Raw genomic sequence first — 12,287 nt, 5'->3', positions numbered from 1 at the left:
GTGCCCCATCAGCCTTTATGCATCTCCTCAAATAAAGATGAAAGGGATCCTTCTCTTCTAATCTGTGAACTACGCTTCTCACTGCCTTTGTCATTTAGACTGTTGCAAAGTGCTTTACTGCCTTTTTTCCCCTTAAGGTGTAGTAGCAATGCATATCATTGCAGAATAGGGTTGCCCATTCATTAAGTAGCATGGTATATACAGTGAATATTATGGTGTGCCTCACAGACAGGTATGCCGCTTCTGACTTGTCTCCCGGTGTAGTTTAAGGCACTGGTTTTGACAGATGAATATGTTACCCAGATTGGGACTAATATTCGCCTGTTTATCTTCCCACGTGCTGCAGTAGCTAGCATTGTCCTTAGTGAAGTGCAGACTGCTACAGGGTGTTATACCTCAGGTTTTCACGACACAGTCTGGTGCTGCTGCAGTGATGTAGCTTCTCCTGATGAAGCCTCGAGAATAAAGGTTGCTCTAGACTTCCTGTATAATCAGTGAGAAGAAATGGGCATGATTCAAGATTCCTCTGTTGTGGATCACTTTCTTCAGGTGATTCATTCTTTTTCAACTGGTTGTGTTGAAAAGGGAACTGTGGCTCACTGGTCTCAGGTAGATGTCTGAAATTTGGCTACAGCATCAGAAAGTGTCATCCAGGTCAGAAACCTGAGAGCAAACAGACCTGTGCTTTTGTTTGGTGTTACTATTACATTTCAAGAATTCATCGGGCAATAGAAATCTTGGTTACAGTAGCATTGCAAGACTTCAATCAAATTTATTTAATTTTGATGGCCATAAGGCTGAAGCAAACTTTATTCCTTCTCTACCACTGAGATGCAATACGTGAAATCCAGTTTGAAACATACCCTTTTTCATGAAGATGAATACCTTTACTGTTTTCCCCCTTACTGGCAGGGTAGAAAGCTAAAAGCTGCAATTGGATGTCAGTAAAATCCTGAAGTCTCTGAATGTGTTTAAAAGAAGCATTTGCATGAAGGCCCTTATGCAGCTGAAAATCTCAACCAGAATTTGGCAGAAGTCTCAGTGTCGGAAGATGGCAGATTCCTGTGCAGTGAGATGTTTACTGGTCCACTGTTTTATCTTTGGCAGCTGCTTCTGCATTTGATATCTTCAGCTGTTTTTGAAGACTTACAAAGAATAATTATTTGTTTCATGAAATGATTCTACTTTACCCACCCAACAGGGCAATGATTCACTTATTTTTCTGGCAACATTACCCGTTGTTATCTGAGCTGCCTTCACTTTTGTAGGGTTACGTTCACCGGGACGTTAACTTCCCAGCCGTGGTTTTATTGCATGTTTTGCAGATGTAGGGTGCCTGTTTTCAACCATTCCTCTGAAAGCTCTACAGTCGCCAAGATATTTGAGAAAGGGAAACAACCTGTTTTTTCATGTTTTCTGCTGGTTGTAAGCACTAATTGTAGATGCTTCAATAATAATTGCACAAGAGTGTGAGCTACTGTACTGAAGGCCCAACAGATAGATGGCAACTTCACTGTGCCTCATTTCAAACAGTGTTTTTGTATTCCCACGTAAGGTTACTGTAAAAGGCAACAGTGAATGGACTGGAGTTTAGCGCCTTCCAGTGTAGAATTCCCCTAAAATCAATAGACCTTTCTTTGGATATTGATTTTGTGAGATTGAAATATTACTTAAAGGTTTTACAACAACAGAAAACAACCACCAGTATTTAAATGAGTTCCATAAATCCATGAACAAGGTTTCATTGCAAGCTAGAAGAACCTTTATTTGAAGTTCAGTTTAAGCACACATTCTGGAAGTTTGGACGCGTTCATTTTCTCTTTGACTAAACTAACAGTGGAGTATACTTTCATGCTGGTCTGCACGTGCAGACTGATCTTCTTGTAATGTGCTTCCGGGTGCTTATGTATGCATACAGGTTGTTCACTGGTATATGCTCTGTTCAACTTTAGCATCAATGCACAGAGGTGTACTTACCCAGAAAAGGCTAGTGCACTTCTGTCATTTCTGAGTTTAGAGTTCTACTGGAGAAGAATATTTTAAAAATATATTCAAAAATGAGATTGGATTTATAGGGTGGATGCACTAGGTTGTAATTACTCCAACTGATATAAAGGAGGAGGGAAGCAAGGGGTGTATAGAAATCTTCATCTTTGTGTCTAAAGAACAATTTAGAGTTATGCCTGTATTTAACCCAGTTTTAAAAAGACTTACCTGTTTATTTCCAGTATTGCAGAATATGAGTTAGAGTTTATGTATGTTCTAGTTAACTCACCACATTTTTTTAGCATGATATTCTAACCTGCTTGGCCATTAACCTGGCTGACTACCAGGAGAATTTTCAAACTGTTGACTCATATTGCTTCCATATGTAACTTAAACCACCTTTTCCCACAGTGGAGACAGCTTGAAGGTTAGCTGCGTATACTTTTCAGGGTAAGGAACAGTGTATTTTGAACTGAGTCAACGTGTGTGAGTAAAGGCAGTAAAATCTTAGCTTTATTAACATTTTTGGGTCTAATCTCATTTTTGCTGAAATCCTTCCTGGTTCCAAACTAGGAAAATGAAGGGGGGTTTTTGTGCTTCTCTTCCCTGTAAGGTTTAGTAGCCTTCACCATATGTAGCCATGGCTCATCTTTTCATTTTTGCATCTTTGGGAGGGTGGACCTTCACAGATGCCTTTTCTTTCATAACATCTAAGGATCTGGGGGCATGGCTTGCTCTGTGTGTGGGACCTGATGTTTTTAGGATATTACTAATTGATTGGGAAATGGTGCATAGGCTGCATGCAATGTCACATTATTGAGCACATATATATATATATATATTATATATATATATGGGCACTGAGAGAGAGAGCCTGTATATGGTTGGAGCTCCAATACATAGTTGGAAACATGGTTTATGTCCTGCAGCAAAGGAAGGGTGGTGCTCAAGGCTAGGTCAGTCAGAGGGGTGACAGCTAGTAGCACCGCTCTGCAGTGTGATGTCTCCTGGGTGGTGTGCTCCATGCCTCCTTGGGATGTAGCATTGTGTCCCAGCTGTTTTGCTGCCAAGGCAGCGACTGGCTTGGCACACCAAAGCCCTGGCAGCTCCAAGATCAGGTCTGGTACCTGAACCAGGCCAATAGCTGCCTCTGGCACACAGAGTCCAGGGTGAGGAGAAAGAGCCCTGGGATCCTATGTAGAAATGTTGGAGACCACGTTAGTAGGTAGATGAAGGTGGAGGCAGCAGTCATGAGACCTTGTTGGTTTGCAGTTGCAAAAATAAATAAATAAATAAATAAAGCACACACGCATACAAAAAAAGTCAAGGACTGGTATTTTTTTTCTTGCAGACTGCACAAAAAAAAACATGAAGGAAGCCTACCAAGAGGGATTTTTCTCATAGGCTTTGATAACCACTTTATCTGTGGACCCTACTGATGGAGAAGAGATCTGGGTTTAGTTGCAGTGTTACCACTGTTATGGGAAGTTGCATCCTTCCTTACCCCCCAGTTTGCTAACTTTGGTGGGTTTTTGTTTGTTTGTTTTTTTTTACGGCAGTGGGCTATGAGGAGGAGAATACTGGTCTTCATCCACAGCCTTTAAGATCTATGTATGAAAAGTAGTAGGTGGTATTGCTACATCTGGCCTCTTGGGTAATTCAGCTACCTGAATTGGTTCTATTTTTTTTTTTTTTAAGGATCAAATAATGAAGTCAAGCCTGCAAGTGTATCCTGTATCATAAAGTATCATAAGCTTTGAATCTCTGTAGCCAAATAAGTGTTTGTCTCAGTTCGGGAGACATGGGCATGTAGTTAAGGTTAAGTATGTGAGTAGTCTGAAGTCTGCCATGTTGAAGAATAAAATTTTAAGGATGTGCTTAAAATCTAAAACAGATGGCTATACGGCAAATTGTTTAAAGAATTGTGTATAATGAACTCTTCAGTCCCAAATGTTTTATCCTAGTATTTCCATGTAATATTTGTGCTTGTATTAAATGTTGTTTTTCAGATAAAAATGCACTAAAGAATAGATTTCTGTGCATCATATGATTTTGATCATTCTGCTTTACTTTTACAATCCCGCTCCGACGTTTTTAAAGATGAATGCTCTAGGGCCTGGCTCTCTTGGAGTCTTGGAGTATGAAGAGAGCAAGCTTAGCCTTTGCTGAGAGATGGGACTTGTAAGGCAAGAGAATATGGCTTCCCACATTTTTTACTCTAAAAGGCATGTTGGAGTTTTGTACTGTATAATTCTTTAGGTATTTGGATTAACCCTGATAAAATTATAGGTGGTTGTGAGGGAGTTTATTGTGCTTATAAATTGTAGTGGGGCTCCCTGTAATTTGTTATAATTAATTCAAGAGTTCAAGGGCAGAAAATCAGGATCAGGTTGTGGCATGCCTTCCTTTCTTGCTAAAGCATGCTATTACTGGCCTTTTTATTTAAGGTTTGGCTTCATATTTGTGGGTTTATTTGAACTCAGAGTATCCAAAAAGTATAATACACTGTTAGCAAAAAGTATAGATCCTACGACAGAGAATGGACCTGTTGTGGTTGGGGGATTCCTTTTTAAATACAGACGAATTGGTGGATATAAAAAAGCTGCATCTGCTGGCTAAGCCTTTCAAGAAAGAAGTACGTGTTTTGGAAGGCTCGTGTCATGTCTGCAGGCCTCAACAGGGCCTGGGAGCGTGTAAGTGCTTGTGGTCCATATGAAATGACAGGAAAAACAAAACACTTGCAGAGCATTTCCTTAATATCTGAGCTCCCTTCTCTCAAAGGACTTTATCTCTGGGGCAGGGCACAGAGCTGATGGCTGGAGACAGAAGGTGTCCACAGCAAAGGCACGGCCTGAGAGTGGCAGCATGGCGCCTAGCGGTTCTGCCCACCTCCCTCAGCTCTGACAAAGGGAGAAACTCCAGCACTGGACCAACCTCCAGATTTAGTCAGTCTTCTGCTGCCAACAAGAACGTTGAATATGATGCTGTTATCTTCGGTTTAGCTGTGAAGAGTTTCACTCATCATCCATTTAACACTGCACGACAGAGAGCTGCAATATTTTGACAGCAAGCTGTCCTGGAAGCACCTGTTTATATGTGGGAGGTTATAAAGCATGAGGTACCGTCCTCAACAATCCCATGTCAATTTTCCATGTTCCATAAAGAACACAAGTAGTCTTGTGGTTTTTTTGAATGCTCCATTTTGCTGCAGGAATTTCACTTCGTTGAATGATTCACACCAGAAAAAAGCTTATCGCACCTAAAATGCACATACTTTGCATTTATATTTTAAATCTTCTGCCAGCCTTTTAAAGTATTGGTTGTGGGTCGACATTTGAGATTTTAAGACTGCCCTATGGAGAATGCAAACAAATGAACAACCTTTCAGGAGTAAACTGATGAAACAGAAGTGGGATATAACAAGTAAGCCGTGAAAAGTTATGATCAGACTGTTCTTACATGTGCAGAGATATTCCTGGTCTAGTATCCTTAGCCAGGAGTTGACTTCGTAGCTGGACCTTAACCTTCCACGAAAGTATTGGCCCGTGGTAGGAGTTTAATGAGTCAGATCTGGTAGCTTAACTTTGTGTGTCTTAGCACTGCTTGCAGAGCAGGCAAGTCAGCAAGGCTGTTTATTATTTGTACTTATGCTCTCAAGTTGCATGTCAAAACAAAATGCCAATCATTGTGAAATTATCCTGTTTTATCTAAAATCCCTTGTCTCTCATTCAGCTATAAACTCTTTTCTTGTAGAGAGAGATTGAGAGATGTGGAGGTAGATGTTATGAATTGTTTTGATCTGTCCTCCGTTTTTCAGTCCTACAAAGACATGAAAATGATGCTAACCCAGCATTGTTCTAACTTGTTTGGAAGGGGAAAAAGGAATGACACATCTTTCCATGTATTTCATTTATTTTATTTTTAATTTCCATCATCTTTTCCACCCAGCTGCTGAAGGAAACCAGGATGTAGACAGTTGGATGCTGCTTTTGAACAATCTAATTTCTCACTTACCTGAAGCTAACCTTGACCTACCTTGTAGGGTTGTTTTGATCAAGGATTTCCTACCCTAAAAACTGTTATGACTGTGTTTTTACTGTTGGCATTGACAGTTTGCGCTTCTGAAGGAATATCCTCCTGCATGTGTGACAAAGGCCCTTTCGTCTCCTTCCCATCTTTTTCTGGCACGTCTGCTGATCTTTCTGAAGGTCTGTTGCAGGGTGTGGCAGGTTTGTTTTCAGTAATGTTCTTCCAAAAATATTATTCTTTAGTAGCGAAGCACAGCCGTAGCTTTTTATATTCCATCGCAAATTCCAGATGAATGGCTATTGTCTAGTACTGTGAAACATCAGACTTTCACTGGGAGATAAGTTGATGAAATTCCAGAGGAGCGAGCTGTTTGTCAACACCATCTTAAGTTTTTTAGAAAGGCAAAGACAAGACTTTAGCACTGTGTTACTGTCAATGACATCATCAATGTATGTACATCTTTTTTTTAAATGCCTTTAGATTAAGATGTGCTGATTGAATCCTTGCATCTAAATGTGTTTCAGCATGCTCAAGCCCAGAAATCAAAACACCAGCTTTGCCAATATACTGAACGTTTTATCTGAAAAGACTGGTCTTGTCTGCCTGCCTTTCTTTCTTTCTTGGCCTATAGAATGCAGTCCAATTTTGTGGTCAAAAATTTTTTTTTTGCAGTGTCTGGAGTGATTTGCATGAAATAAGCAGTATCCAGTAAACCGTGCTCTTGATTGAGACTTGGGAACAAAGTCCAACTGTACAGAATCTGCCTTAGTTTCCTGCTTGAGTTTAGATGAGTTACTTCACCAGCTATGTGGCTTAGTTTCTATTTATAAAAAAAGGCTAATAATCATTAATACTATTTAAAGCATGTTTTTCTCAGAAAAGCAACCAGTAAGAGTTAAAATATTACTCATCTCAAGTATGTGATAAATAAAAATATTTTTTATCAATTAGTTCCATTGCTTTCTCAGTGAATAGCTGTCATTTGGCTTATCTAAAATTTGAAAGACCCCATGTTTAAATTAAAAATATTTCTCTTTAAAAAGTATCATATAAGTATCTGTGGAATCCTGTTGCTAAATAGTATTGAAGCCAACGTTGTGAAAGATTTTAAGGTATAAGACGAACAAGAGACACATCAATATCAAAGCTAATGCTTAAAATAATTTTAGTACATGATAAAAGTCCTCTGTTCAGGAGAAATTGCTTCCCCTGTGGGCAGATTATTGCATAACTGTACATTGCAGAGTCTCTGTTCAGAAGCATAGTACCATTCTGAGATGAACCCAAATGAGCTGAGTTGGGCCGTTGTTGTGATTCAATGAGACTTTTATTGTGTTCCTAATTTTAAAAGATCATATTGTACTCCAATTGCTTTTTTTTTTTTAAATTGGGAAAGAGCTGAAGGACTTCAGCTAAACCACATATGGGAAAATCTGTCTTTCCTTTGAGTCTTAAAGAGTTCTTATTTTGGACATATGAAACAGTAAAGCAGTTCTCTCGTCCTCCAGAAAAGAAGATAAACTACATAGCTATGCAGTTATCCAACAGATAGGCTTGATGCCAAAATGGCACCTAATGAGTTTTTTTTAAAAAAAAAAAAAAGTCAAGCCAGTAATTGCATCATTAGAAACAATTTTAAAGGAATCGTACCTCATGGGTAACTAATAAATGTTTTCTATTGCTTGTGTGCATTTTCATGGCAAATAGTTTATTGATATTGAAATTCCAATTAGTTTATTCATACTAGCTTGAAGTTTCTAGCAAAACACGCTGACCAATTAAAAAGTTTTTAAAAAGTGTTAGCTGCTGCTCCAGAGATGTGTATCTTCCAAACCCTTCCGGTCCCTGTGATACAGAGAATGAAACTGAAATCAGGGAAAAATAACAAAAATCCAGACTGATCAGTACAGCATTAATCCTTATTATCTCTAGTCTGTCATCTTTTATACAAATGTGTATATATATATATGTGGATGAAATGGATTATAAATCCCTTGGTCAATAGACGTTTTTTATCCTTTTTGTGTATGTTTCCTGGTAGAGTTGGATATTGCTTGATTATTAAGGCAACCAGGTCTGATAAAATTGAGTAATTATTGATGAAGTATTTACACTGTGGTTCTTTGTGGAAGTTCATAGCAGAAAAGCTGTGAAGATGCAGTGTACCAATACAGTTACTCTGCAAAACTAACCCTTACTCTTGCTGTTGTAGGCTTGCCCTTAATATCTCCATGCAGATCTTATTTCCACTATTGATTGGGCCAGGTTCTGCATCGTTTTCAGTGTTTGAAACATTTGTTGTGGAAGAGAATGTAAACTAGTAGAATGAACTCAGTTATTTTCTGCACATTTAGAAAAGCAGCAGAGGTTATACATCGGATAATCAGTGGTGATTGAAGGGTACAGCGAATTCAGCAACTCTGTACAAACGCCCACTTTTTTTTTTGATGTGACAGCAGAACAAACATGAAACTGGTCTTGGGAGGTCTATGCAGAATTGTATGGGCAAATAGAGTTTCTCTAGATTTACACAGCTGCAGCTGAGTCTGAATCTGAGTCTTGTAATTAAATTTTAAACCAGTACCCTTATTCATGTTTCTAGTATTATTTGTTTTTTTACCCTCTGATGTAGTATATATTGCTAAAATGCAGATGTTGCTTCTGGAGTTCAAATATTTTATCATAATTGTCCAGTTGCAGCTTATTTACTTTAGAAAAAGTGTGCTTTTCAATGCAATAGATGCAAATATACTCTTCATGTTTTCTGTGTTGGCTAAATAGAGTTGTGGGAAATGATATCCTTACAATTATGGCTTTGTTCAGACTTGTTGTCCACTCCCATTCCCCTTGGAATTAACTACAAGCTGGCAAACTGTAGTAGCCTTTATTATATTGAATACACAAAGGCTCTGCTAAAAAATTTTAACCCGAAATGAGCAATGAAGGTGAGAGACCAGCTGTCCACCCACTTGGCTGTGGCAGTCTCTCTTCTGTCTTGTGTTCCCCTAGTATGCCAGACTGGCTCTGTGATTAAAGCTTTGTAAGTCTTAATTTTGAATTTCTTGTCTCTTATTAGTTGGGGGTGCAGTTTGCAAACTTCTCTTTTGTTCAGTTTCCATATGCTTTCCCATCTAAACCACTTAATAGGAGGCTTATGAAACGCATGTTTTTATCTGCTGTTCTTGAACAGCTTTCCTCAGTGAATCTATAGCCAAATCATTTTTAAAACGTTTGATTTCCTTCAAATTACAGATATACTTTTACAATCCAAACAAAGAGCAGTCTCAGCTAGCATAGTGACATAATAATAATGTTTAACATAATTTTAGATGGAGGAGCATCAAATCCTTGATAGAATATGGGCCAATTTCTGCTCTCTGTTGACTGGGCAGAGAGCCTGACCACAGTTTTGAAGCACAACCGAGCCATGAATCAGTGGCTTTTAGAGCTATCACGGCCTTCAAGTGGAGCTTCCTCCAGGGTGTTCAGTGACAGCCCAGCTCCTCCTCTTCCTTGACAGTGGAATTAGCGACTCCAGTTCATGTCTTAAGCAGCCACAATCTGTAATAACAAATCCTAAACTTTTATTCTTCTGCAATGTCCGTAAACGTAAGTGTTGTACTGTAGTATCATAGAATAGCGCTGTTAAGATTTTTAAGCATGACCTCTTCCCAGCACAGAGTTGAACACCTTTAAATGGACATCTTTCTCATAAAGTGGATGCTGCGTGCTGTCTTGAAACAATTCCTTAAAACAACATTGGCAGTCTGCGATTGCAGGTACAGCACATCACTGTTCCTTTTGAAAGTCTTCGTCACAGTAGTTGGTACTCCAGTAACTGCATTGATGTCCTATTTTTGATGATGGTTACTGAGATAACGCATACTATGGTTTATCTACATTTTTGTGGGCACTGCGGTTGAAATCATGGCTTCACTAAAGCCGGTAAGACTCTTGATTTCTATAGAGCTAGGGTGTCATGATAAGTTTTTACATTGTTTTGGATTTCATGTAGTCTCTTGTGTTTATTTTAGCAATAGCTCTACCTATATAGAGCTTTAAGGCAGATGCAGGTTTTACTTTTGTTCTGCCCAACTAGAATGTGCAACTCATGCATATGTATGTACCGCTGCCATAAATAGCATGCTTTCAGATTACAGGGCTGTAAGACCAGATTCAGCAAACACTTACTCACCTGCATACTTGACAAAGCAATTTACGTTAAGCTCGCGTGAAAGCATGAGTATTTTCAGAATTGGGATTTAGTCATTGCAAAGAACTGCAAATAAGCTGACTTCTCTCCAGGACCAAGCAAGTGTGAAGCCTAGGGCTGAAACACAGGGATCAGAGAAGCAATATGTTTTTTGCATTGCCTTTCACCATCAAATTTCAAAATTGACTGAAGTTTTAACCTTCATTAGTCTGTGTGAAAGCCAAATCTAAGTATTTCAAATGAAATTATTTTTTTCTTCTTCGAAAATATTCTTCTCCCTTTTTGGGGGAGGTGAGGAGAGGGGAAGAAGAAACCTAAAAATGAGTAACCCAACAATTACCTTTTTAAGTGCACATAAAAACTGTGAACTCAAAGGGGAATTTCTCAGATATTAAGGATACATCCACAGGCCTTTCATCGAGAGGATTCCTCTGCACTGCAACACTTGCAGCCACGTACAGTGCTGCTACCTTGTGAAGACAGGTCTGGTCAGAGCGGTGGTGCTGTCTAGTGGCAAGTTCCTGCATCTCATTGCTGACAGATGAGTTAACTGAGGAAAAATGTAAAATGCTGTATTAGATTAATACCCCTCAAAGAATGGTTTGGGTTATGCTGTTTTTGAAGCACGTGTTTTCTAGTGCCTCCGCGCAGAGTTAAACGGTAACGTTTGGGGGTATTGTTAATGCAGTGCAATCCCTGTAACACAGGTGATGTTATAGTGGTTCTCCCTTCCAGGAAGGAAAAGTTAATTGCCTTGGTTCTGGGAATGTGACTTACACACATGAAATCATTACGACAAGAACTGTTTATATGCTGTTCCCAAAGGCTCATGGTTAAGGTCAGATGGTGAACTGGTTGCAGCTGAGTCCGGTTAGGCACTTACTGCCCCCAGTCTGACTGCTCTGCCTTTGCAGAGGTTGCAGTCTCTGAGGCTGGCAGGCATGCTTGTGTACGACTTCTTTCTTAACCCAGTTCTCGCAGAGTGATCTGTTTTAGCTCAAGTAGTAGATAGTTAAAAATCCATGCTGTTTGGAGGGGGTGCCTTCCCACTTTACACTGCACTGGTGTGGCCTCACCTCAAGTGCAGTATGCAGTTTTGGGTGCCACAATATGAGAAGGACATAAAACTGTTAGAGTGTGTGCAAAGGAGGGCTATGAACAGGGTGAAGCGCGTAGAGGGGAAGACGTGTGAGGGGCAGTTGAGGTCCCTTGGTTTGTTCAGCCCAGAGCAGAGCAGGCTGAGGGGAGGCCTCATGGCGGCCTGCAGCTCCCTCACGAGGGGAGCGGAGGGGCAGGCGCTGAGCTCTGCTCTCTGGGGACAGCGACAGGACCCAAGGGAACGGCATGGAGCTGGGACAGGGGAGGGTCAGGCTGGGTGTTAGGGAAAGGTTCTGCACCCAGAGGGTGGTCGGGCACTGGGACAGGCTCCTCAGGGAAGTGGTCAAGGACCGCAGCCTGATGGAGTTCAGGAAGCATTTGCACAATGCTGTCAGACACGTGGTCTGATTTTTGGGCAGTCCTGTGTGGGGCCAGGAGTTGGACTCAGTGATCCTTGTGGGTCTCTTCCAACTCAGGATATTCTGTGGTTAGCGAGGGTGAGCAGTCATGCTCCCAATGAGAGCAGTAAACTGTTGGGAAGCTGTAACCCTGTAACTTGTTTCAGCTGCACCAGACTGACGTGTCTGGTCACAGACTGAGAAACCCCTTTGATGGATTTGGGGATTTCTAAACTTGGGTGTCCCAGGCACACCAGTTACTATCAGGAAGTCAGGCTTGGGTGCATGAGGCTGAGCACTCAGACTGTGGCTACGCTGGTGCAGTACCTCTGCCTTTGGGCTCCAGCTTGATCAGCTGTTGTTGCTTGTTGGCTGAGGAGGAAATGTTTCATCTCAGCTAGGGTGGGTTACGCATGCCTGCACCAGAGTTTTAAGCTGATGGACACTGGATTATTATATCACTGTAGCTCAAAGCTCAACTCTAATTATTGTCGTGGTGGTGGCTGATATAGTGTCCTTGCAATTGTGGCTGTAACTTCTTCCGCTGCCTGTCTTGTCCCTTG

The 12,287-nt window shown here is 40.5% G+C and overlaps 1 protein-coding gene across 5 annotated transcripts in view; it reads left to right on the top strand.

The window, feature by feature from the left end:
• The window catches only part of PTPN14 (protein tyrosine phosphatase non-receptor type 14), a 117,636-nt gene that overhangs the window by 60,885 nt on the left and 44,464 nt on the right, over window positions 1–12,287 (top strand). The window lies entirely within an intron of this gene.

This window comes from Anser brachyrhynchus, assembly GCF_964034855.1.
Source record: "Anser brachyrhynchus genome assembly, chromosome: 3".
NCBI lineage: Eukaryota > Metazoa > Chordata > Aves > Anseriformes > Anatidae > Anser > Anser brachyrhynchus.
This window is presented reverse-complemented; position numbering and strand designations above follow the sequence as displayed.